The 27,998-nt window shown below is 40.4% G+C and overlaps 1 long non-coding RNA gene across 1 annotated transcript; it reads left to right on the top strand.

The window, feature by feature from the left end:
- Position 1: 1 nt before the first annotated feature.
- Positions 2 to 27,869, top strand: LOC109268351 (uncharacterized). The gene is made up of 4 exons (XR_008417221.1): positions 2 to 6,455; positions 10,425 to 11,113; positions 22,029 to 22,186; positions 26,645 to 27,869. It is a non-coding gene; the product is annotated as an uncharacterized LOC109268351 (long non-coding RNA).
- The last annotated feature ends 129 nt before the right edge of the window (positions 27,870 to 27,998 follow it).

Here is a 27,998-nt window from a genome sequence, read left to right as displayed (position 1 = left end):
AAAGAAAGAAAGAAAGAGAAATAGGACTACAAGCGAGTAAGGGGATACATACAAAGGCCCTGCTGTGGTTTTCCCGGGAAACTCATGGTTTGTTTCCATCCCATGACTCATCACTGATTCAGTAAGTGAAAGAAAGCCTGAAGGAAAGCCAGTGGATTGTTCTGAATATCACTGTTCTGGGATCACAGGGAGCCATCTTTGAATCTGCTCACCACTGTCTGCCTCCTGGCTCCCAGTGGTTTACCCCCTTCTGCGTATCCCTCCCATACACAAAGTACATTCACCTCCTTCCAAGGGGAGCCAAGAGCCTCAACGTCCAGAATCTCATGATCTAAGTCAGGAACTATAGTCTTTGTGTGAAATTCCTCTAGATTTATCAGTTGTTTAAACCAGAGAGACAAGTTATCTGCCCCTTGCCTCTGTGACCTGCAGTTATGGAATGGGCATAGATTAATACCTACGGACATTTCAGTTCAAAAGGCAGAAATGGGAGGTACAGAAGAGTGCTGGGAATAATTCTCCTTGGCTCTGCCCCCTGGGTTCTTGATTCCATCCTGTCTTTTTCAATGAAAGAAAGGACATATTTACAGTGTAATAATGCCATCAGTCTGCTTCCTGCAAGTGGGATTTTGTGAGTCCAAACGCCTCTTTTCTTGGTACTATTTCTATCCCTCTCAGCCCATCGTGGTAGTATTTTTGATGAAATAACTTTCTCGAAAATTTTAGGCATCTTCCATTCATTTCACTGGGGCTCGTTCCATTCGACAACAACCACATCTTACAGATATTTCTGAGATAAGCCCTTTTGAGATACGCCCTTCTCCACCATCTCCTGCTGGGATGGCTGTGGGACCAGGCTCCTAAGCTTCCCCCTGGCCCTTTGATTTGATTTAGAGGATCTGGGAGACATAGCCTTAATGTCTTGAGAGGACCCTTTATGTGACTCTGCTTTTCTGATCTGTCTTGAGATTTTAACAAAAGGTTGTAAAGTCACGCTCTTGGTTTTTTCTCCTTGCCGTATTTTCCTGACAGTGCAAGGAAGCCATTCCTTAATTTTAGCATCATTTGCCATCTGAGAAGTCTAATACTTTTCAAAATTAAGTGCTGTTCTTTGTGTAACGGGTTTCCCTCAATTTATCTGTTATCCTTGTGCATTTTATTATTATTATTATTATTATTATTATTATTATTATTTAATTTGAGAGAGAGACAGAGAACATAAGTGGGGAAGAGGGACAGAGGGTGTGAGAGGGAGAGAGAAGCAGGCTTCACGCTCAGTGCGGAGCCTCATGTGGGGTTCAATCCCACAATCCTGGGATCATGACCTGAGCTGAAATCAAGAGTCAGACACAACTGACTGAGCCACTCAGGTGTCCCTTCCTGTACATTTTAATATGAGCAGCAACAAGGAATCAGGTGATACCTTCTTCACTTTGCTTATAAATCTCTTTAGCTAACTAATCAAGGTCATTCCTTACATGTTCTGCTTTCAGTTTAGCTGCAGGAGACAACTTTGCTGAGCTATCTGCCACTACGTGGTAAGCATTTCCCTTTCTCTGTTTTCCAGTAACATGTTCCCCACTTCCTTCTAAGACTTCATCAGCAGTGTCCTCAGAATCCCTTCTACTAACAATCTATTGAAGCCAGTTTAGGTTTTGTCTCTCATATCCTTCAAAATTCTCCCAGTCTCCACACAGTTCCAAAGTCACTCTTGTATTTTTATGTATTTGTTACAGCAGCGCCCCACCTTCACATACCAGTCCATATTGATAGGTTTTATGTATGTCTCCCAAGCTGAGTTAAGGGAAATTGAAGGTTGACGCACTTTGATTTCTTTTATTTTATTTTTTATTTTTATTTTTAACATTTATTTAGTTTTGAGAGACAGAGCATGAGCGGGGGAGGGCCAGAGAGAGAGGGAGATGCAGAGTCCGAAGCAGGCTCCAGGCTCTGAGCTGTCCACACAGAGCCTGACGCGGGGCTCGAACCCATGCACTGTGAGATCATGACCTGAGCCGAAGCCGGACGCTTAACTGGCTGAACCACCCAGGTGCCCCAACTCACTTTGATTTCTTAAGTGTTGAATGAAAGCTTAGCGAACTTCAGCAGCATGTTAGGTGTAAGAAAAACAATTTGACGGCAGTTACCTTTTTGTGAAATGTTGACACTATTGTCCTGACTCTATTATTCCATCATAATAGATAGATTTCTTTTCTCTGCACATTTATAGGCCTGGGGGCTTCAGTCTCTCTCTTCTGAGTGGGTAGGGAAAATTTCCTTGAAGCAAAGCCACCGGGTAAAGATTCTAGGCTTAGCATCAAGGACAATGGGTAAGTGGCTTAGAGAGTATTAGGGATGGAACATTTGGTGCTGGGTTTATGTTTTCTGATCTCCAACCCATTTCAAAACATGGATTCCCCAGTAGGCCATTGGGCCACTGCCTGCATGTTTCCTCCAGCACCCTGACCTTTGAGCAGGATGAGAGTTCCTATGATGGCTGTCCCCTGGGGTAGCAGCCAAGGTACCCAACCATCCTGACACATGATAAAGAAGCTTCAGGCTAGAAAGCACTCCTGGCAACCCTGTTCTGCCTCTAATGAGTCAAGTTGGCAGTGAGATTCCATGACCTGCGTCCACTTCTGGAAATACACCCAGAGGCCCTGGGATCCCACCTGGGGGCTTCCCACAGCTCAAGATACTGCTTGGTATTCATTCTTGGTCCCCACTAATCTGGAACATTTCCTGTAGCAAATACCAGGATGACAAATCTATAGACATCTGAATGCCCTAAGAATCATGCCTGTCTAACTTGGTCTGTATCACATGAGCTTAATTCAGCATGATCTCATGAGTGCCACAGGCACGTCCTTATAACTTAGTGTCCTTATATCTGAGTTGATTGAGTGAATCATTTTTCTGCATGGGAAATTGTTATTACATGTACGGCACCCATCTTTATAGATGTTTCCATTTCATCTAGGTCAATGTATTCCTCAGTTCTAACTAGGATCCTGTTCTCCACTCTCACATAAATGTATTCTCTTTCTTCTTTGAAAGATTAATTTTTACTTCTTATCTATTAGGGAAGCTCTCTCAGTCATGGGTGGCCCTGTCTTGTAATTACCTCCAGGAGTTTTCGTCCAACTTTCCAATCAGTTTTAATTAAACTCATTATCTGTTTTCCTTTTTAGGCGGATAGGAGGCAGAGTTCCCAGGAACAGGGTTGTATGGTAATAATTGTTTCAGTTGATGTGAGAAATAGGCAGTCATAGAGTCCCTTGCTAAGCAGAAAATGCCAATTCTTTAAGAAGAAAAATACGTATAAAGGTAACTCTTGTTTTATTAGTTATTTTAGAGTAGGTTCCTAGGCAAGTCAAGTTGAATCACATTATTTTCGATCATCAGTCCTGGAGTGTAAGTTGTCCACAGGCAAACAAAGGATAAGCTGGTTTGGTAGAGACAAGCATACCATTTCTTCATCTGTGCCTGTCTGCTCTCAAGAACAGATGGGCCCTTCTCTTTTCTCTTTGCCTAAGGTATAGTGAGTTTAATGGTAGCCTCTAAAATATGTGTTCAACCAGAACCTGTGAATAGGACCTTATTTGGAATGGGTCTTGGCTGATGTAATTATGTTAAGAATCTTAAGATGAGAAAGTGCCTGGGTGGCTCAGTCAGTTAAGCTTTTGACTCCTGGTCTCAGCTCAGGTCTTGATCTCAGGGTCGTGAGTTCAGGCCCCACATTGGGCTCCACACTGGGCATGGAGCCGACTTAAAAAAAAAAGGATATTAAGATGCGATCATCCTGGGTTTGGAATAAGCTCTAAATCAATGTCCGGTGTCTTTAGAAGAGAAAGGCAGAGGGAGACAGAGACACAGACACAAAAACATGAACGCACAGAGCAGGTGATGTGAGGACAGAGGCAGAGATTGGAGATATGCAGCCAAGAAACACCAAGGGTTGCTGGCAGCCATGAGAATCTAGGAAGAGGTCAGGGAATGGATTCTCCCTCAGAGCCTCCAGAAAGAACCAATCCTGCCCACACCTAGGTTTTGAACTTCTGGCCTCCAGAATTATGGGGAATAAATCCTGGTTTGTGCTAATTTATTATTGCAGCCCTAAGAAACTAACACATATGGCATGTGGCAGGGATGTGGTGGGTTACTATTTGCAGTATCTTTTGGTATCATGGGATAATCTGGGTTCCCTTCAAGAGAGAGATTTGGGGACCAGAAGGTTATTTGGAGCTGGTGGGTTCAGACTGGCTATTTCAAGGCCTTTGAAGTCAAAGGAGGCCAAGACAGGGGCTGGAGGTCTCCTGGCCCCATAACACCAGGCACTTGGCTGAAGGAGGATCAGAAAGGAGTCTACTTCTGTCATGTGAGACCAGTCCATGCTGTCTGGGTGGAAAACTAACACTTGCTGAGACAAGATTTATTTGGGCTTAGATAAGCATAAGGAGATTTCCACAGATTGTCCTCTCCTAGGCAGTACTGCAGGCCAGAAAAGAGGTAGCCAGGCCCATTCTGGGTATATTTGAATCTTAAGAAACACTAGCCTACACTGTGGAAAACAGTATAGTGGTTTCCCAAAATATTAAAAATATTACCATATGATCCAGCAATTCCACTTCTGGGTACATACTCAAAAGAATTGAAAGCAGGCTCTCAAAGAGATATTTGTACACCCATGTTCATAGCAACATTATTCACAATAGCCAGAATGTGAAAGCAACACAAGTGTCCATCCACAGATGAATGGATAGGGAAAATGTGGTATGTACATACAATAGAATATTGAGCCTTAAAAAAGAAGGAAATTCTGACATGTGACAATATAGATGAATTTTGAGGACATTATGTTAAGTGAAATAAGCCATTCATAAAAAGATAATACCTATATAATTCCACTTAGATGAAGTACTTAGACTAGTCAGAATTATATTTGAGATTTTCCTTGCTTTTTGAGGTAGGCTGTATTGCTATAAACTTCCCTCTCAGAACTACTTTTGCTGTATCCCAAAGATTTTGGACCATTGTGTTTTCATTTCATTTGTTTTCATGTAATTTTTAACTTCTTGGTTGACCCATTCATTGTTTAATAGCCTGTTATTTAACCTCTATGTATTTGTGCTCTTTTCAGACTTTTTTCTTGTGGTTTATTTCTAGTTTTATAGTGTTGTGATTGGCAAAGGTGCATGGTATGACTTCGATTTTTTTGAGATTTGTCATGTGGCCTAATATGTGGTCTATTCTGGAGAATGTTCCATGTGTATTTGAAAAGAATGTGTATTCTGCTGTTTTAAGATGGAATGTTCTGAATGTGTCTGTTAAATCCATCTGGTCTAGTGTGTCATTCAAAGCCACTGTTTCATTGTTGGTTTTCTGTTTGGATGATCTGTCCATCAATGCAAGTGGGCTGTTAAAGTCTCCAACTATTTTTGTCTTACTACCGATTATTTCTTTTATGTTTGTTATTAACTCCTTTACCTATTTTGGTGCTTTCATGCTGGGTGCATAAATATTTACAATTGTTATATCTTCTTGTTGGATTGTCCCCTTTATTATTATGTAGTGTCCTTCTTTGTCTGTTGTTACTAGACTAGTCAAAATTATAGAGACAGAAAATAAAATGGTGGTTGTCAGGGGCTGGGGAGAGGGAGGAACAGAGGAGTTAGTGTTTAATGGATACAAAGTTTCAGTTTTACAAGAATGAAAAGATTTATGGATACAGATGATGGTGATGGTTGCCCAACATTATGAACATACTTAATATCATTGAACTGTATGCTTAAAAATGGTTAAGATGGTAAATTTTGTATAATACATATTTTATTATAATAAAATAATTGGAAAAAAAAAAGAAACACTGGACTAATGGACTAATGCCTTGGCAGAGTCCCCTGAGAGAGAAGTTGAGAGATAGTCTATTTGACATTTTATCAGTCAGGGCTCTCTACAAACACTGGCACATTTAGATCCCTACAGAGTAAAAATTAATTGGAAATAGCTAATCTTAATAGAGAAAGAGGAAAGAATGGCCACTCTCCCTTCCTGGTCACCTGTTATGGAGAATCTATAGACTTCCACTAGTGATGTCATCATCAAAGCTGCCAGAGGGGCCAGAGGATCTGAGTTCTAACTGGGAGCAAGTTTGTGCAGGTACTGTCTTCATTGAGACAGAAAAACGTGCTAAACAGAGGGGAGAACAATTCACTCATGCCCATGAGACCTGGGTTCTAATTCTGGCTGTGCTGCTAATTTCTGCTTGGTATATATCCACTGGATTTTTGACTGCCAAATCTGAATCCCCTTCCTACCCATGGGAGAATCCACAGAGCTCATCTCCTGCCACTTTCCTGGGCTTTAGGATCTAGAAGATGCGTCCTTTTTTCATCCAGTGATGAGGGTCCACTGTGTGCATCTGGTGTCCAACGGAGAAGGTCCAAGCAGAGCTGGTCAATATTATGTGGTGGTGGTGCCTGTGGTGGCTTGTGACTAGGTGGTCTCCCTGGCCAGGTCATTCCTGCTTTGCTTGATATCTGAGCCTAGGCTCCAGCCTTTCTTCTCTTTTCTCTTAAGTCTATCAAAGTTGGTTTCTCCTGTTTGCACAATAATGTAATTTTGTATAAATTAAACTTGCTGGCATTCAGTTTCAAATTAAGCTCCTTGGAGTTCTAAGATGAAAGATTGGAGCTAAAGGGATCAAGTTTTTGGCCATGGGGTTAGAATACAAGCATGCTTATACCTTCCCCCAACCAGGAGATGAAAGGCTGGGTTTAAGAAGCAGTCACGTATGTGTTCAGTTATTGATTACGGCATGGGCTGGGGTAGTAGAAGACTGGCGACCGTGAAACAATAGGGTATTACATATGGAATGCACTATGGCACCAGAATACGCTAGAGCATACCATACAGTTAGTAATGAAGGATGAGGGAGATCTCTTAGAACTGATAAGAAGAGAGCTCCAAAATACATCACTGGGTGAAAAAAGCAGTATTAAAGAGTTTATACAGCATACTTACATTTTTTTTGTAATAAAAAAAGAGGGAAAAATAAGATTTTTATTTATTTATTTATTTATTTTGTATTTGCCTAAAGAAATATTGGAAAGACAAGTAAGAAATTAATATAAATGGTTACCTGTAAGGGCAAAAGCAGAAAATGTGGGAGCAAGACTTTTAATATTGGTCTGCTTTTTTAAATGTTTGTTTGTTTTTTAAAGTTTATTTTGAGAGATAGAGGAAGCCAGGGAAGGGCAGAGAGAGAGGGAGAGAGAGAATCCCAAACAGGCTCCACACTGACAGCATGGAGCTCTATGTGGGACCCAAGCTCATGAACTGTGAGATCATGATTTGAACCGAAACCAAGAGTCCAACGTTTAACTGATGGAGCCCCCTGGGTGTCCCTAATATTTATTTATTTTTGAGAGAGAGAGTGCGAGTGGGGAAGGGGCAGAAGCAGATTGGGGTGGGGGATCCAAAGGGGCTCTGCACTGACAGCAGAGAGCCCAATGTGGGGCTTGAACTCGGAAACCGTGAGATCATGACCTGAGCTGAAGTCTGTCACTCAACTGACTGAGTCACCCGGGCACCCCAATATTGGTTTGTTTTTTAATTAATAAAATATGTTACTTTTTCAACAAAGGGTATGGATTTATAAGATTTAGGCTTTTTCTTCAAATATAACATATATCATATATATAAATAAAATCTCTCTCTCTCTATCTATCTTTCAACTAAAACAGCTTTTTTAAAATCTATAGAAGTTTGATTTTGAGATTGAAGAAGAAATCTCAATAATCAATGCCAGTCCATATATTACTGACTTCATAACCATTAGAGAAAGCTAGTTGAAACTGTGTTGTGATGTATTTATTTTTAGTTCCACCATGAATAAGTGTAGGTAAAAAATGACAATGAGTTCTAGAAACAAATTAACCAAAAATCAAATTCCTCTCTCTCTTGCTTCCCTCCCTCTCCCTTCTAGTTTCAGTTTAGCCATCTTTTCTTGCAGGGTGGTGCTTCTCAAAGCATGATCTTTGGATTCTGAGATCCTTTTAGGTGTTTGCAAGATAAAAATTATTTTCAGAATAATATTAAGGTGTCACTTGCTCTTTTTTCACTGTATTGACATTTCCACTGAGAGTGTAGAATCAATGGAGATTAAAGTGCTGGCACCTGAGCATGAATTACGACAGTGGCACCAAACCATAATACAGTAGCAGTCATTGGCATTTTCACCCACGCATACTCTCAGTTTTAAAAAATGATGCCAGTTTCAATTAAGAATGTCTTTGATAGAAAAAAAAGGTCTTTGATAAAGCAGTATCAATTATTAATTTGACTAAATCTCAATCCTTGAATCATTTCGACATTTGTGTAATGACAATATGGGAAGTATACATAAAGCACTTTTGTTGCATATTGAAATATGACGTTGTTGAGGAACAGCAGATTGAGCTAAGAGCTGAGTAAGTGGATTGCTTTTCATGGGACACCATTTTTACTTGAAAGAATAACAGGCAAACTGGTGATTTAGAATCGGATATTTGGCAGATATTTTCTAGAAGATGAAACCAGTGATCTGTCACTTCAAGGAAAATAACTGGCAGTGTTGGTTGCCAGAATGAAATTTGAGACTTTAACGGAAAATGGGAATTTTGGAAAATTTGTATTCAGTACGGTGAGATTCTCAGCTTCCAAAAATGTAAAGACCTTTACAATAAGAGTATTGATGAAATTAACGAATGTGATTTTGTGATGTGGTATGATGAAATGTGCGAAAATTTGCGAGATGTGCACCATTTAGTGAGTTAATGTTCTCTAAATGATCAAGGCAGGATGTTACGATATCACGCATGGGTAAACAATCCATTCAAAATGCAAGAGAGACCAATGGATTTTAATGTAACTCATTCTGAAAAGCTTATTCGTATGGTTTCAAATTCTGCATTACAACCAACCTTTTAGAAACCACTACATGTTGACTTTTGGCTTAGTATCAAAGAATACACATTATCTGAAAAGGGTATTAAAATATTCCTCTCATTTCCAATTATGTATCCTTGTGAGGGTATATTTTCTTTACACATCAACAAAAACAGCATATCACAACAGGCTGAGTATAAAAATATGTATGAGAATCCAGATGTTTTTATATGCCAGATAGTGAAGCAATTTGGAAATGTGTATAACAGAGCAGTTTCTCTCACTATTTTATTGGAAAAAAAAAATATTTTCCACAAAATGTGTTATTTACGTTAATATGTAATAGGCAGGGAGCCTGGGTGGCTCAACTCGGTTCAGTGTCCAACTCTTGGTTTTGGCTCAGGTCATGATCTCACAGTTGGTGAGATTGAGCCCTGCATTGGGCTCTGTGATGACAGCATTGAGCCTGCCTGGGATTCTCTCTCCTTCTCTCTCTGCCTCCCTCTCTCTCTCTCTCTCTCTCTCAGTAAAATAATATAAACATTTAAAAATATGTAATAGGCTTATTGTTACTTAAAAATGAATTAATTGGTAGATATTTAAAACACATCCATGGTTTTAAATTCTGCTATGGTAAATATCCATGGATTAACAAAAGCTTTTGGGAGTCCTCAAAAAACAATTTTTTTTTTTTTTTTAGAGAGAGAGAGAGGATGCAAATGAACAAGGGGCAGAGAGAAGAGGGATGGACAGAGAGAAAGAGAAGTGAGGCTCACCCAGGGCTCCTGCGCACCTGAACAGGGCTCGTGCTCACCTGATGTGAGACTCGAACTCACCAACTGTGAGGTCATTACCTGAGTGAAAGTCAGATACTTAATGACTGAGCCACCCAGGGACCCAGGAGTTCTCAAAAAATTTTAAGAGAATAAAGGGATCCTTAGACCAAAGTGTTTGAAAACTAGTGGTCTAGAAAAGATTTGTGTCCATTCATGTGCACATGCAATGCTATTCTTGTGCTCAGTGATTTCATGTGCTAGTCTTTCATTTCAAAAGTCTCAGTTGAAATGCAGCACAAACTAATATGCACCTAGGATAGATGATGACTGAGATTTTTAAGATTTTAAATACCACTCTTGGCAGTTTATTATTTTCTTTTCCTGTAAAATAAGGTTAACATCACCCATTTCATAGGGTTGTTGCTGGAATTAGATAATGCATGTACAAGCATGGTGTGATTCTGCTTGTCTCTTGATGGTCTTGATTATAGATGTACAAAAATGCTTAAATATATTTACTTTATCTGGAAATTATATTCCTCTCTGATGGCTTTACTAGCACATTCCTGGGATATGGACAGTCCTATACCTCCCCCGCCTCCATTATCAAATGAAATTTCCATATTAAGAATATCTTAGCTATTTTTCTTGATGTCCCATAAGGAGAATGAATTCAAGTGGTAACCTCTAAGTAACGATTGTTGTTGCTTTTCTAAACAGAAAAAGTGATGAAGCCTGCCACAGAATATTCTTTATGAAGCGCTGAAAAACCCGCTATGACACCATAGTATCCTAAAGCTATCCTGGAATGTTAGTGATCTTGAGTTACAAGTTCCTAAGAGGAAAGATTACAGAACTCTGTGATGCTTTGAAAAATTCCTACTCACAACCTTTTCTCTTTTTCCTCCACCTGACAAGCTATTCTTAAAACCATTGTCATTATTACTATTTTCTGTTTCTTCAGATTCACCTACAACCCCTCAAAAATCCTTGGCTGTGACATCTTGAGATTTTGGAACAATCTGGCTCATTATTGTGACTAGAAACCAGATAATGAAATTTGTGTTTGGCTTAACTACCAGGGAAAGGAGCATGGAGACATAAGCCACACATAGTCTTTCTAGTATCTTACTTTGATCAAATGTCAGGGTTATGAATAATAGAAATCCTGGTTTAGTTGGGGAGTTGACTAAATATCACAGAGTTACTATGTTATTCTAAAGTAAACAAACATGTCTTTTGTTGTCTTTGTCTTTTTTTTCTACAGATGTATTTTTAAAAGCTTTATATTTTAATAATGTGGATTCATTACTATTGATGACATCTGATCAGTAGCTTACAAATATGAATTGGAAGATTAATTATCTAGGGGAAACTTTGGAAAGGGCTGGAGAATGTTTCATTAACAGGTAGGTATCCTTTCTGAAGGGAACTTTCCCAGTATCTAGTCATGGGAAAGGTGAAATAGAAGCCCACTCAAAAGTGTGCTAGAGAGAAATGGGATAATGGAATTGGAAGAAATGGATGTAAAGTTGATTTTTCCATATTAGCTTGTTCTAAATTCTGAATAAGTTGGCTTTATTTGCCTAAGCCCTGACGAATTTATTCTAACGTTGGGTTGTTAGAGTCTCCTACTTTTCCGTCTTTTTTCTTTTACTTCGTGATATTTTTGTGTATTTTATTACTTACAAACATTTACAACCAAGGATGAAGGTTATCACAGAGAAGAAATTTATGGCAAGATGGAAGTCTGATGGCTACTTTCTGCTTGCCCTTCCTCATTTATAAAATAAGAATGATAATATTTCTTACTTTCTAAGGCTGTTATGAGGATTAAAAAAGATAATATGTGTAAAGTGCCCAACACAGTGGCCTGTACAAAGTAAGATCAACAAATAAGAATTGCAAACCATTTTCTGTGAATTAGTTTTGTTGATTGAGAGGAAAAAGGGGGTCAAATTATTGGGTGGCATGAGACTTAGATTTTATCTCCGTTTCCATCAGTCTCTCTTGAATTAGCTGGTTAGAAATGTTATCAACAATATATTCATGAACCCACTCAAGTAATGGTGCAACTTTGTGAACAATTTTATTTATTTGTTTATTTTGAGAGAGAGAGAGAGCAAGCCAGAGAGCATGCGTGCAAGTTGGGGAGGGGCAGAGAGAGGAGAGAGAGAATCCCGACCAGGCTCTGCACTCTCAGCTCTGAGCCCAAGTCATGAATGGTGAGATCATGCCCTGAGCCGAAATCAAGAGTCAGATGTTCAGTTGACTGAGACACCCAGGTACCCCAGTAATGACGCTTCTGAACTGCCTGATCTAAATGCATGAATATTTCATTTAAGTGACTTCAGTGCTGGGGCGCCTGGGAGGCTCAGTCGGTTAAACATCCAACTTTAGTTCAGGTCATGATCTCACAGCTTGTGAGTTTGAGCCCCACATCGGGCTCTGTGCTGACAGCTCAGAGCCTGGAGCCTGCTTCGGATTCTGTGTCTCCTCTCTCTCTGCCCCTCCCCTTCTCTCTCTCTCTCTCTCTCTCTCTCTCTCTTACACACACACACACACACACACACACACACACACACAAATAAATAAATATTAAAAAAAAGTTTTAAGTGAATTCCGTTCTACCTCCTCACCACAACAGCCTTTGTTCTTGGTCTCATTGTATGTTGTTGGGTGGGATGGGGCTACAACTAACAGAAACCTGACTGATGGTGGCTTAAATAGTGAACATATTTAAAAATTCACATAATTAGAAGTCTGAAGGTTGGTTAACTTAGTGGAACAATGAGACCCAGGGACTTCCATTTTCTCACTTGCTGTCCTCCTCACACTGGCTTTTGTTCTCAGGCTTGTCTCCTGATTGCTAGATGGCTGCCACAGCCTAAAGAATTAATCTTGTGCTTTCTACGGAAATGATGTGAAGCTACTGTTGACCCCATCACATGCTTAGGAAGGGATGATGGGAGAAAGTTCTCTCATGTCTCAGAACTAGGAATCGCTGTGATGCTTTTGAACGACTCGAAAAAAAATGTTTTAATTGAGTATAGTCGACCCACGTTATGTGAGTGTCAGGTGCACAGCATAGCGATTCAGCTTCTCTATATGCGATGCTCTGCTCCTCACAAATATGGCTACTGTCTGGCACCAGAAGACGTGATTACAGTATCGTTGACTAGATTCTCTTTTGAACAACTCTGTGTTGCATGTATCTGTGTATATCCTCATGGTTAGGTCCATGTATGTCCTTAAGGGTATTTAGATCTTCACTAGATCTTTGCTTTGGATGAAAAAAAAAACCTCAGAGCTGAATTTGTGTTTGACTATAGGACATGACCAGGAGTTTTACTGTTTGTATAGCAAGACACATCAGAAGGGACCTGGCTGCCTGGCTGAGGGAGAACTTTGCCACAGCAGGAGTAGTGTTGTAGCAGAAGGAACCCTGAGTAGGGAGCCGTCATCCCAGAGTCTGCTTTTAGCTCTGTCCCTTGCTGGGTGCGTGTTCTGGGGTAACTTGTATCCACTTTCCCGGCTGTGAATGCAACGCTGTGCGCCTTCCTATCTTACACCCTTTCCTTTCGTTCATTGCCAAATTGGTGGATGTTCTTCATGAAAGAGCTTATAAATGCCGGATAAGGTTGGGGCTAGTGTCTTGTGAGTTAACAGAAGCCCTTTTGAAGATGATACCCTTGCAGGATAATTAGAAAGAGCAGGAAAGTTATACTCAAAGTCTTGTCTTTTCTGTGTTAGAAACTAAAGGCTTGTCTTGGCTGTGCATCGTTTGCAGCCTCTTAGCATTGGGAGTGGGGGAAGGAGGCCAACTTGTAATGGTGTTATTGTATCTAATGTTGAGAAAATGGCATTTTCAAGTCACCCCCAAATTTTTTCGTATAGTAAGCAACAACCCAACAGCTAATTAAAAAGACACGAATTATATGGGATTTAAAGCTTCTCAGTGAAGGAGTCACAGTGTAATAAAATGATCAAATATCTTTCAGGGGTGATATATTAGAAGTCAGTTTGTGCTTTTGCAGCAGGTGACATAGGATATTGTAATATTGATCAAAAGGACAGATAATACTCCAGATGATTTTCCATGTCTCCTTGTGGCTCTATTCCCTGGTAAATCACCCTGATGCAAGAGTTGAGCCCCGAGCAACTTTTTAGTCAAACTATTTGTTTACCAGTTCAGGGTATCTGGCTGGTGATATGTTCTCAGTAATTCACAGGATTGCCCACTTTGCTGACAAAATATTTTCTCCTGTGCCGAATTGCTGTCTCTATTCACATTGTCTGAATGTGAATTAAATGACCTTTAATTACTGTGGAAGAATATTGTATTTTTGTATATGCTTCACGTTTTGATACTGATTTGCAAGAAATGCTCTCCCGTGAAATGTGGTTTGCATTGCTGTTTCCATCTCCTTTTCCCTCCTACAAAAGGGATGTATTTGGTTCCCTTTCTCCCAGGGCTCAGGATCTTCTGGGAGGAAAATTTTTGAGGCAGCTCCCTGATCTAAGAGGGGTATTTACCTCAAGAAATATCCCAAGGAAACGATCATGTTTTAAGATCCCTAGAGGCCAGTTACTCTAGAGAGGGTTCCAGGGGCTTGAGGAGTTCCCTGAAGTCAGAGATTGTCGCACTCCCAGCTGGTTTTCTCTCTAGGACAAGCATTCATCCACTCCTTCCTCATTCCCACGGGAGGCAGTGGAGGCTGACTCAGCTCTTCTCCAGCAGCAGGTCCTAATTCACATGAGCCAAACTTGGAATTCGTGCCTCCTTTTCAGGGATTGTTTGTAATAAGGAGGCTCAATCAGACTGAAGGGAATTACTTTTATTCTCTGATAGGAGTGTGATGGTTAATTTTACATGTCATCTTGAAAGAATTCTGACTAACACAGGGGGAGAGTCTTGTTTTCTCTCAAATGGACAGGAAAGAGAAAGCACATGGCTCCAGTTGCTAGAGCAGCCATCTTGTGACCCTGAGGGCAGCCTCCATGTGAGGAGAAAGACGACATTCAAAAAAGGGGAGAACCCAGAGAATTGCAGAGAAAGAGAGAGAAAGCCTTGGGCATCTAGCCTCGTGAGATAATAAATTCCTTAACTGTTTAAATCTGTACGAGTCAGAGCTTCTCTTGCTTTAGCAACACATTTAACGTATTTCTACGTAGCAGCTGTTAGATGTGAGGTACTGTCCTAGGTACGGGCTGTGCAGCAGTGAACGATATGGTCAAAGTGCCTACCCTCATGAAACATCCTTTCTGGTAGGAGAGAAAATACCACATGAATATGTAATATGATGTCAGGTAGTCAAGCAGAGTATGAGATAAGGAGTGTTGTTGGGTGGTCAGGTGTCTGAGAGGCATGCCATTTGGGCAGGGAAGTGAACAAAGTGAGGGAGCCAGCCATTAAAACATTTGAAGAAAGAACTTTCCAGGCAGGAGGAATAGCAACTTCCAGGTTCCCAAGGCAGGAAAGTGCTTGGTGTGCTCTAGAGAAAAACCTACAGCCGAGTGAGATGGAGCTTGGTGGTAAGAGGGAGGCAGTGGTGAGAACACTGTGTTCCTAGAGGCTGTAGGAGGGATTTGGAGTCGCCTGTCTATGTGATGGGAAGCTATTGGAGAATACTGAGAATGGGGGTTATTTGCAGCTCAAAGCATCCTAATGGTTACAGAGTAAAGTAACTTGGACCCAAAGCTGCAGTCTGCAAACACCAGGCCACTGTGGTACCAAGGCTTGCCTTTGAGCCTTAGAAAGGTGGTTACACTCACTTAGTCTTCAAGGAACTCATCAGATCAGCTAACTGTTGCTGCATTTTTATAGTTCTGAATAACCAATAGCTATATACATAGGGGAATAACTATATACACATGGGAATATACATATGATATTGAGAAAGTACCTATTTTCCTATTTTACTAAGAATTTAAATATTACTTTAAATCAGGAATAATAGTGTTCCTTTTATCACATGCTTTGGCAGCCTCCACCGAAATGATATCATGTGTTTTTCCTCCTTTGACCTAATAATGTGGAGAGTTATATGAACAGACTTCCTGTTACTGAATCATCCTTGCATTTTGAGAATGGCAACTTGGCTGTAGTATATTATTTGTTTAATATATTGTTGGATTCAATTTGCTAATATTGCATTTAACATTTTTACATCGGTGTTCATAAGAGAAATAAGATTATAGCTTTCTTTTCTGGTGCTCTCTTGTTCTGGTTTTAGGATTAGTGCTTTTATAAAAAGAATTGGGGCATTTTTTTTTCCCCTCTCTCTGGGATTGTTTAAATAGTGTCAGAATTTTCTCTCCTTGAAGATTTGAAATCATTCAGTTTTTACAATTGGCACAATCTACTCACCTCAATAAATTATTTGTATGATTATCCAGTTTTTGTCCATAGGCTTGCATAACTGTTTAACAGATGTAGTTATGCCATATATTTTTGCATTCTGATTTTTTTCCATCAACCATATTATAAATGCTTTTCCACATTCTACCATATTTGTAATAACTTTAATTGATAAATCTCATTCCATTTTGTAATAATTTTAATTGACAAATATTATTCCATTGTGCAATAATTTTAACTGATAAATATCATTCCATTATGTGGATGGACCATATTTTAATACTTCCCTGTCCTGTGTGAGTAGAATATGTCTTGTTGCTATTTTTGTAAAATAATGCTGCAATAAATGCATATTTGATAAGTTTTATTCATATTTTAGAATTTTTTTTCCTTAGGACAAATTCCCAGGAATAGGAGAGTAGAAAACTCTCAAAGTTTTGAGCTCAAAGTTCAAAGACTTTGAGACATACGGACAAAGTGTTTTCCAAAGGTTTGAGCCATTTTATGCGGTCTCCAGAATCCATTCGCACAGCATCCTTATCAGTATTGGGTGTTTTATATTTATACATATTTTTTTCTGCTATTAGGTATGAAATGGCACCATCAACATCCCGATTCTGGTCTCAGAGGTGGGAGAGTGAGCGCACTTTCCACTAAAAGTTGACCCTCCTATTGAGATTCTGGAGTTGACTTAGTTGCTAAGGTTTCACGGTGCAGTGAGAGTTAGTCCTGAGCTTCTGAGTTTAGTCTGGGCCCCTCATCTTGGCTCTTGGCTGCACTGTACTAATGGAAGCCAAAGCCAGAACTCGAACCTTGTCCCCTAACCTTGTCACCTTTTTGTTTTTATTTGTTTTGCTTTTTCATTTACAATATGCCAAGCACAAAGTCTTAACTTGCATTTGCTTAGTTAGTTACCAAGCAGGACACAGCGGCTGAGGAACATGAAGACTTCTACAGGCAGATGGAGCAGGAACCCGCCACTGGTGGCCTCTTTTCGAAGACAAAATGCCTTCTCTCTTTACTGTCTTTCAAACTTGCTAATTTAGTGACTGTAAACACAAACCATTATCTTCTAAATGGGCTGGCAACTGGCTCAGGGAGGGGGAAAAAATCTTGGCTCTTTGACACTGAACTTGTGGTTCTTCCCTGGTTAATCTGTATAAAACAAAACACTGCTTGCCACCTCAGCAAAGAAGACCTCTTATTTTTGTGAAATCAAAGCACTTTGTAACCATGACGAATTTCCAATGTCAGTAAACTGTCCCAGGGAGAGGTTCTGATTAAAAAAAGCCTCACGTAGAATAGCCGTGCTTACTTTACCTTGAGCTGGAATTGTTACACACAATTCCACGTAGTGTCTCCAGATCTAATCCTGCCCACTAGGGGCTCAGATGATGGTTAACTGAGAGCAGAAGCCAATCGGAATTATTTCTGTGGTTTTTAAATTTAGTTTAAAATTTTTTAATGTTTATTCATTTGTGAGAGACAGAGCATGAGGGGCAGAGAGAGAGGGAGACACAGAATCCGAAGCAGGCTCCAGGCTCTGAGCTGTTGGCACAGGGCCTGATGCAGGGCTCAAACTCACGAACTGAGAGATCATGACTTGAGCTGAAGTTGGACACTTAACCAACTGAGTTACCTAGGCACCCCTAAATTTAGTTTTAAAAGTGAGCTCAGGGAAGCCAGAAAAAGGGTGAGGAAAGGAAGCAAATGGTAGAGAATAGAACCACATTTTTGTTCTGAAGTGGGTAAAGAGAATGAGGGGCAGAGAGTAGAGGTGTGTTCTTAGATTAAAATTCGGTTGGCTGGGACGCTTGGGTGGCTCAATAGGTTAAGCATTTGACTTTGGCTCAGGTCACGATCTTGGGGTTCGTTGAGTTCGAGCCCCATGTCGGGCTCTGTGCTGACAGCTCAGAGCATGGAACCTGCTTCAGATTCTGTCTCCCTCTATCTCTGCCCCTCCCCAGCTCACACTCTGTCTCTCTCTCAAAAATAAGTAAACATTAAAAAAAATCAGTTGGTTAAGTGGATCAGTCAGTTAAGCATCTGACTCTTGATTTCAGCTCAGGTTATGATATCATTGTTCGTGAGTTTGAGCCCCACATTGGGCTCTGCACTGACGGTGCAGAGCCTGCTTGGGATTCTGTCTCTGTCTCTGTCTCTCTCTCTGTGTCCCACGCATGTGTGCGTGTGCTCTCTCTTTCTTTATCTCAAAATACATAAATAATCTTTAAAAAAATTCATTTTGAATGACATGCTAAAGCCTCATGTTTTCCTGAATTTGAAGCATACCAGACTTGCTATTTTTTTGTCTCTTCCATAAACTATATGGAACTATATACAATCATGTTTAATAAACATTTATTGAATATATTGTTGTGTACTTAACCCTAGGGATTCTAAATCAAATAAGAGTTTGTCCCTACCTTCAAGTTGATTGTGCCTAATTCAGGGAAAAAAAGTACGTGGACATAAAAATGAAGTTAGGTCAAGGTGCTATGGGAATCCTGAGGAGAGAAACACTTTGGTCCAAATGAGCCACGAGCCTCCTTATTTGACTTCTTGTCCCTTTTCTTTACTACACGTCTTTCCTGGGAGATCTCATTCATCCCCAAGGGCTTTTACCACCCCTGTGTGCAGATCACTCAAATGTTTTCTGTCTTGCCTAGACTTTTCTCTGGATGGCAGATCTCCATGTTTACCTGTGAGTAGACATCTCTACTCAAAAGTCTGGGGGATATTTCAAAATCAAGACCAAGTGAATTCATGGAACCCCAAACCTCTGTGGGAACAGAGTCCCCTGCTGGCCAGTGGTACCACCACCTACTGACCCAGCAAATTCAGACACTTGTGCCGTCTGAGATGCCTCCCCTCCTTCATCCTTTATAAATAGATCTGGTTGGGTTAACCTCCCAAATAGATTTCAATTGCTCTCTCTTCTTTTTTATCCACACTTCCATGTCTTAGTCCACACTCTCAGGATATCTTCCCTCATTACCTCAATGGTCTCATGTCTTCTCAGGGTCTGCTTTCTCCAATCTCTCCCTCCTTCCCTTACACATACCCACTTAAGTTCTCTGGGTCAGCAAGATCTATTGGAAACTCCTATCTAATCCCATCAATCCCCTGAACAAAATCCTCCAATGTCTGCCCAGCAGAACATATCCTTGCTCTTCTCTGAATGTGCCCTCCATCTCCCATCACTCCTTCCTATGCCCAAATGGCTTTTCATTCCCTGACCCTTATGAGTTCTAACTTCTGAACTTTTTCATACTCTTTCCTCTACCCAGAATGTCCCTTTCCTTTCTCTCAACATGTTCACTCCTAAGTCCTTCACATGCTCACAAGCTCAAGGGATGCTTCATCCCAGGAAGGCCTTCCTTCCTCCTTGAGGATGCCTCAAGTGTCTTTCTTAACCCATAGTCTTCATGTCTACCAAAGCCCTTACCACTGATGAAATTATTGGATTAATTTTCAGGGTATTCCTTTAGACTAAGAGTTCCTCAATACAATAATTATGACTATATTTTTCATTTCTATGCACCCATACCTAGAATGATGTTCAATAGATGATTGCAGGGTGAACGTTGTTGAAGAGGTGGCTGATACCCCATACATTCAAAAGTGTGGTCAAGTATTTAGGAACAAGTAAATAATATTCAAATCAGTCTTCTAGAGCTGACACTAGAACCATTGTTAGTTAACTTCTGGAAGCGTGGATGGCATCAAGAGAGCCAAGAAATGGACAATTGTTGCCTAACTTAATAAAAGAAACCCAAACAGATGAATTATGGAATAAGACAGGTAAGATTGATAGGTGACAAATACTTAGGAAGTATTTGACAAATACCCACTTCAGGCTTGCACAGTCTTGCTGGCTCTCTCTTCCCCTTGCAGGGGGTTCTGTAAGCCACATCATGAAAATGGTGACATCAGAAGATGAGTTCTCTGCCCCTTCATGATTGAAGAACCCTGCCCTCTGCTTCTGCTGTGATATTGATTGATTGATTGAAGTATAGTTAACCTACGTTATATTAGTTTCAGGCGTACAACGTAGTGATTCAATAGTTCTATCATTATTTAATGCTCACCGTGATGTAAGTATAGTCACCATCTGTCATCATACAATGTTATTATAGTACTGTTGACTATGTTGTCTATGCTGTACTTCTCATTTCCAAGACTTACTTATTTATCTTTTTAACTTTTTTTTTTAACATTTATTTATTTTTGAGAGACAGAAAGAGACAGAGCATGAGCTGGGGAAGGGCAGAGAGAGAAAGAGAGACAGAGAGAGAAAGGGAGACACAGAATCTGAAGCAGGCTCCAGGCTCTGAGCTGTCAGCAGAGAGCCTGATGCAAGGCTTGAACCCACGAACTGTGAGATCATGACCTTGGTCGAAGTCGGATCCTTAACCGACTGAGCCACCCAGGCTTCCTGAGACTTATTTATTTTATACCTGGAAGTTTGTACCTCATTTTATTGTGAGTCATTGAGACTTGGGAGCTGTTGTAGTTGACCCTGGTTAATAAGTAAGTCATATGCCACTCTGATTCTAGTTCCTTCTTGTGTGACTTGTTTTCCAATCTGTTTTTCTCTTTGGAAGATGAATGGGAAGTACACAGCAAGGGTATGACATTTCAAGATATTCCTGAAGGAAGAGTAGGAGTCTGCTGGACAGAAGGAGCCGTATAAGCTAGGTCAAGGTGGTATAATAGAGTGTGTTTGCAGAAGACTGAAAAGTCTGCCTAGGAAGTCATTCATTCATGCATGCATTCTTTCAATATTTATGGTAGCATCTACTAGCTGTCAGATATAAAACTAGGGAATGAAGAGAAAATGGCTCTTATGTATTAGTGGTAGAAATAGAAACGTAAACAAAAATTTAAAGAAATATTTAAATATGGTCAGAGAAATATAACAATGGTTAAGGGCATGGGCTCTGGACACAGGCTGCCTAAATTCAAATTCTGGCTCGACCACCTTCAGCTCTGTGACCTTGGGTACGCAGTTCATTCATATGTAAAATGAAGATGATCTAACAATAACAATATCCTTGTGGTAAGGGTTAAAAGAGACAATGAAATGTAAGGTGCTTTGTATATATTGAGCCGGAGTAAGACTTCTAAAATATTAGCTGTTGTTATTTGTATTGGGTATGTGTGGATGTAGAATGATTGGCTGGAAAGGACCTTTTATAAAACTTGTCAGGGTTTTGGGGCTCTACCCTGTAGACATTAGAGGTTATTCTGATACAGAGATGAGGAGAGATCCATTTTTAGTGCCTTGTCATTCTGTTTGCCTTACGAGGCGCCCATTTCAAAGGAGCAGTGATTTTCCTAAACTCTTGTAAACCCATTATGTGGCAACTCTCAGTACCATCCCTGGGGCATGGTCACAAGTTCTTTTTATTATTAAACTGACACTGGCTTTAAAGTTCATCATTATTTACAAGTTTTCATTCCCTAAGGCTAATGTGAGTCAATGTGAGTCAAATTTCTTCTTTTCATAATATTTCTTAGGCTACTTATGATTTAATTCACTGCTTGGAGACATCTAAATGCACAGGCTTAGAACCAGAGACTTTCAGGGCTGGAAGGGGCTTTGGAGATGCACTCATCTAACCCCCTTGCTTTCCAGATCAAGAAGCTGAGGTCCAAAGGGATGGTGGTGGTTGATTTTCCCAGAGTCAACAATGCTTCTGGCAGTCGCGTTAGGGTTTGGGGGTGATAAGTAACCATGACCCTCTCCTTGCTCTGAGCTTGGAACTAATAGAAAAATAAGACACAGGAATCTGACAGGAGGAGGTAAAAATATTGGCTTTCTTACCGAATGAATTTAAATTGGAGAATACAACTTGATATATAGGCAAATGGCCTTAGCTCTGAATATCAATACATTTGACAGGCACTGGTGATGATTTACGCTACAAATATTCCTTACTTTTCTCCTTTGCCAGCAGAGCTGGGTTTCCACGTAGATGCCGAAAGCACTTCCATTCCCAGACCTCCTTATAGCTCTGATTATGTGTCCTGATTCTGGCCAATGTGATTAAAGAGGAAATCAGCAGGAAACATCTGTAAGGCCTTTCCTCTCTTAAAAGAGAAATGCTTGTGATAGGTACTTTCCTCTCCTTATTTCCTTTATTTATTATTATTATTATTATTTTTTGTCTTTGGACACTGTTACCTAAGGGCACTCAGTTTGGAGCTGGAACAGGTCATAAGGGGAGGCATGTCGACATGCTCAGATGGCAGAGCAGAAAAATGCGGAACACCTGGGTCCTTGATGACATTGTTGGGCAGCCACACCAATCCCTTCCCCCCGATTCTGGACTTCTTCTTCCTTAAACTTAAGTATGTTTATGCCACCTTCAATGGTTTGTACTTGTTACTTGCAGCCCAAACCATCCTAACTGGTAAATCTACCTGAACTTGGAATGTCCATGGTGTTGAGGCACCATGTTTACTCCCCAGTCACACCAACTGATCAGATAAGAGATTCATGGCGGGAGTGTGGAGTAGAGAGAGGGAGCCTGAAGTGTTCTAGGCATACTCTTCTCTCTTGCCCACTATGGGAAAGTGGGAATGGGAGATGAGCACCCCCTCTCCCCAACAAACCCTGATCATAGCATTGGAAGAAAAAGATTAGACTAGAGTCCAAAAATAAAAAGGTTTTGTAATTCTTTAAGTTGAGGAATTAGATCCATAATTTTACGTGAGGAACAGAACTGAACTGGGTGTATGTGTGTATGTGTGTGTGGATTCTGACAGTACTTCTTAAAGCTTCACGCTTCTGGCTCGGTCTGCCTTAGGCCTCATCAACCTTCAAGGCAGTTCAGAAAGTGAAGCATTAACGACAGTGTTAGGCATGCCTGAAATATGCATCTTGTTTCCAGAGCGCTGGACGTGAACAATGTCAAAAGGATGAATCTAGCGACTCCATCTTTGAGGCACAGTAATTTCATTGTGAAGTCTTTTTCTTTAATTTTGCCCAAAGAGGAGAGGATTATTAAAATTATGTCATTGCCCATCAGGCTGTCAGAAAAGCCTGAACTCCTTTTTTCAAAGAGAGCTATGGAAGAGCAGAAGTAGGGAAGCAGAGAGCTGGCTGCCCGTCAAGTCTAATTTCCATACTCCCCACATTTCTTTGATGAGCTATTCCATGCTGCAGAAAGGGGAACTGTTTTTTCGCTTCCAAGTAATTGAAGTGAGTCATGAAACCCAACCAACCAGACCGAGGTGCCAAGAAGTGCCAAGAAGCATATGTATGCCCTGCCTGACCACTCACATGGAGGAATCTATCAACATGGGAGCAGGTGGCAGGGGGTGGGGTGGGGGTGGAAGCCACCAGGGTTAGTGTCCTGGGATCAGAAAGAAGATGGTGGGGGAGGTGTGCACTGACCCACTGCCTTCTTATTTACATATGGGAAGGCAACTCTTGTTGGGTTGACTATTTGCTGTTCTGGAACTATTTGCCAAACTTTAATGGAGACTGGTAAAGTTTTGAGTTGGGGGAAAGTGGGAACAAGTGGCATCTGGCATTTTCCACAATCTTTCAGTCATTTACTCATTTACCTCAGTGTTTATTGCCTACTGTGTGCAAGCGTTGCAGATGTAGGAGCGGACCTGGGAGTTAGAGTAGGTGGTTGTAGCTGAGCATCTAGTAAGGGTTGGAGGCAAGCTAACAGTACTGACAGAATCCTGTGGTTGTTTGTGGTGGGGAGTGGCAGGGTTTGGGACAGGGAAGAGCCTCGAAAGAATCTCGAGAGGTTTCGTTCCAGAGATGGAAAATGCCAGATGAAGGGTGGGGGGGTAGAAAGAACCTGGAGAAAAAAACACCCAAAAAACTTCGTTTGGGACATAATGAGGTTGGAGTGTTCGTTTCTGTGACATCCTGATAAAGAGGTCATGTAGATAGTGAGGAAACCAAGGAATAGTATTAAATGGTTATTAATATTCAGTCCGTTTAAGCTTTATGCTCTGGGACTAGTTTGCTTTTTACCCATGACTTGTTAACTTAGAATCATGGGTTTGAGAGTTTTGCTTTGCTCAGCTCTTAAAGATCTGCTGATTACCTCCCCACCCAAACCTATTTATTATGAAATTCCTCTATCCCCTTGATTATATAAGTTTCCCTTCTCTGGACCTGATTACCCTTGTGGCTTCATCATTCAATAAATGTCAGGGCCGTCTCTACTTAGGAGAGATATCTCTCTGTAATTTATTTTGATGTAGGCTCTTCAGTGATGTTAGGTAAGAAAATACTGAGACTCTCAAATCACGTAATTAGGCCCAGCAGATCAGAAATCTGAAAAAATAAGCATTTTGATAAATTTCACTCCCCCATCATCTTTTTTTCAATATACTCTTTACTGCTTTAAGTTTTGAAATTTCACATGCATCAGCCACACAGGCTCAGCTGGTGAGAGTTCAGATATTTCTAGAAGATTGAGCTAAGGATCCCCTCACTGTAAGAAGGTTTCTCACTGGAACAGCATAACAATGTGGCCAAAGCAGCTGGATATAGTAAAACTCAGCTGAGTTTGAATCTTCAAAAAAAAATTTTTTTAAGTTTATTTACTTCGAGAGAGAGTGAGCACAAGCCAGGGAGGAGCAGAGAGAAGGAGAGACAGAATCCAAAACGGACTCCGCGCCATCAGTGAACTGTGAGATCATGACCTGAGCAGAGATCAAGAGTCAGACGCTTAACCGACCGTGCCACCCAGGTACCCCAGCGAACTTGAATCTTAGCTCCATCACTGAGTACCTGGAAGGCCATGGTCACTGTTTTTTTTTTTTTTTTAACTTCTTTTGACCTCAATTTGTTCCTCATAAAGAGTAGATAAAAATACTTCATAGGATTATCGTTGTTGTGAGAAGTAATAGATGTGACACATGGAAAGAGTCTAAGAGTTCAGATAATTACTCCTTGCCACCGTGTAGCACATCTATGATTTAGACTTGTGCTGTCCAACATGGGAGCCACTACAGGAAGTTCTTGAGCACTTGAAATGTGACAGATGTGAACTGAGATGTGCAGCCAGTATGTATCAATACAAATCAGACTCCAAAGTCTTCGTGTAAGAAAAAAAGGTTGTAAAAAGAGTGTACAATATTCCATTAGTGATGGTTGATAGTGATTACATGTTGAAATGTAGACATTTTGGATGATATTGGGTTAAATACAATCTTATTTCTGGCACTTTAGTGGACACCCCTGCCTTGCATATATGACTTAACCCAAAGGACTTTCAACATTTGAAGTTGTGAACAAAGTACTCACCTTGGATCACCACAGCAGCCTCCCCAGCCAGTGTCTCAACTCCACTCTATCTCTTCACTAAGCCCATGGGATCTTTCTAAAACACAGACTTGGCTCCTATTTGTTTTTAATTCTTTTTTAAATGTTTATTTTTGAAAGAGAGAGAGAGAGAGAGACAGCACGCAGGGGATGGGCAGAGAGAGAGGGAGACACACAATCTGAAGCAGGCTCCAGGGTCTGAGCTGTGAGCACAAAGCCTGATGCCTGATGCGGGGCTCAAACTCATGAACAGTGAGATCATGACCTGAGCTGAAGGCAGATGCTTAACCGACTGAGCCACCCAGGTGCCCTTGCCTCTAGTTGTTTTAATTCAATTTCTTAACAGTAATACTTAAAAATGAACTTCTTTGTTTTGCTTTTCTTAATGCAGAGTAATTTTTTTTCATTAAAAAATTGATATATAATTGATATAGCATTGTATTAGTTTTAGGTATATAATATAATGATTTGATGTATGTATATATTATAAAATGATTACCACATTAAATTTTGTTAACATCCATCACCACACATAGTAACACATTTTTTTTTTTGTGATGAGAACTTTTAAGGTCTACTCTGTTAGCAACTTTCAATGATACGATACAGTATTGTTAACTATAGTCACTATGCTGGAGAGTGCATCCCCAGGACTTATTTATCTTATAACTGGAAGTTTGTGCCTGTTGACCACCTTCACCCATTTGCCTACCCCCTAAATGAAATGTTGATTTATTCGTATTTATTTTATTTATTTATTTTTCAATCAAACTTTTGGTTTTGAGATCATTGTAGATTCATATGCGGTTGTAAGACATGATACAGAGAAATTCTGCGCACCTTTCATTCAGTTTCCTGCAAGGTGTTTTATACTTAAAACTGTAGTACAATATCACAACCAGGGTACTGACATTGACATAGTCATCCACCTTATTTAGACTTAACCAGTTTTACTTGTGTTTGTGTATATGTGTATATTTCGGTCTCCGCAACTTTGTTACGTTTTGATCTTCTATCCAGACCACAGTCAAGAGAGAGAACATTTCCATCATCAGAAAAATCCTACATGTTGACCCTTTGTAACGACTCGCACTTCCCCCCTTCCCTGAGTCTCCTGGAAACCATTAGTCTCTTCCCCATTTCTATAATTTTGTGATTTCCAGAATGTTATGTAAATGGAATTATACAATATGGAAGTTTCTGGGATTGCCTTCTTTTCGCTCAGCTTGATTTTCCAGAGATTCATGCAAGTTGTCATGTGTTTGTTCCCTTTAGTGTCGAGTGGTATCCTGTGGAATGGACGTGCCACAGTTCATTTAACTACTCACTGCTGAAGGACACCTGAGTTGTTTCCAGTTTGCAGATATCATGAAGAAAGTTGCTGCGAACATTTGTACAGATTTTTGTGTGAAGATAAATCTCCATTGCTCTGGGATAAATGCCCAAGAGAGCAATTTCTGGGTCATCTGTATGTTGGTTTATTTATCATTTTCACTGGAATATTGACTCTTGAGGACAGGTTCTTAGCTCCATTTGTATTTGCATCACATATACTCAGCATTTGTGTGACATATGGTGATACTCAATAAAATATGGAAGGGCAGAAGAAAGGAAGAAGGAAAAGATAAAGAAAGGGAAGGAGGAGAGAAATCTATCATTCCTTTAAGTTGTTAGCTATTCCACTTCCAGACCTCCCAACATCATTTTTTTTTTTTAATGAGTCCGGTAGCTCCAGGGCTGGATAGTGCCCAGCACAGAGTAGTTGCTTACTAACTATGTGCTAAATTATGCAATGAATATTCTAGAGAGTAGAGCAGCTCTTCTCTGGCCCCATCCTCCCTTTGCCCTGCTCCGTCACTCAGGCCCAAGCATGGGCACACAAAGGCACACGCGCACACTCTGGGGCCATATCCTAGGGATCTTTTTCTGGAACCAAGCCAACAACTAACAAATGAGGTGCTGTTGCTTCGAAGCTGAGCTAACAACAGCCTTGGCCTTGTCTGTGCAACTGCCTAGGAAATTACAAATGCAGGATTTGGGGACCCAGCAGCTTTGTGGACTCGTTCCAATGAGAATACAGGATGCACTTGAAATAAAGAATGCTTCTTTGTGACTCATTAAGCTCTTCTCCGTTCCTCTCTATTAGGCATGTGTCTGCCATGCCAGGCAAAGCTATGACCTTCAAAAGTGGAAGAGTCAGGCGGAAATAAAAACATTCCACTTCAGCGCCTAAACCATGTGCCCCTTAATCTGAAATAAATCTGTGACAACTGACAGCTACTTCTTTCAGACAGTTGTGGAGAAAGGCTTGACTTGTCCTAGTAAATCAGACACAGGCTTCATTATTTTTAGTCTCGTTAAAAAAAAAAAAGTTACCATAGCAACTGCACCATCATCTAGGGCAAATATTATCTAAGTCAATAAAAAGAGGAGCTGTCCCAAATACCCAGTACTTTGAAAGGAAGAAATATCTTTTCAATAAAATTAATTTCTTCCAAGACGTCACCATTTGTCTTCATTTATAAACCCAGATTTCCCCCCCTCTGAATAAGGGACATTAAAAGCAACATACAACTTTGTAAAATCTAAGGCTGACCTCTCTTGTATCTGTTTGCAGAAAATCATTAAT

Source organism: Panthera pardus, unplaced genomic scaffold (assembly GCF_024362965.1).
Source record: "Panthera pardus isolate Hobbes unplaced genomic scaffold, ASM2436296v1 HiC_scaffold_24, whole genome shotgun sequence".
Classification (NCBI taxonomy): domain Eukaryota; kingdom Metazoa; phylum Chordata; class Mammalia; order Carnivora; family Felidae; genus Panthera; species Panthera pardus.
The sequence above is the reverse complement of the archived record's forward strand: the minus strand, read 5'-3'. Positions and strand labels throughout refer to the sequence as shown.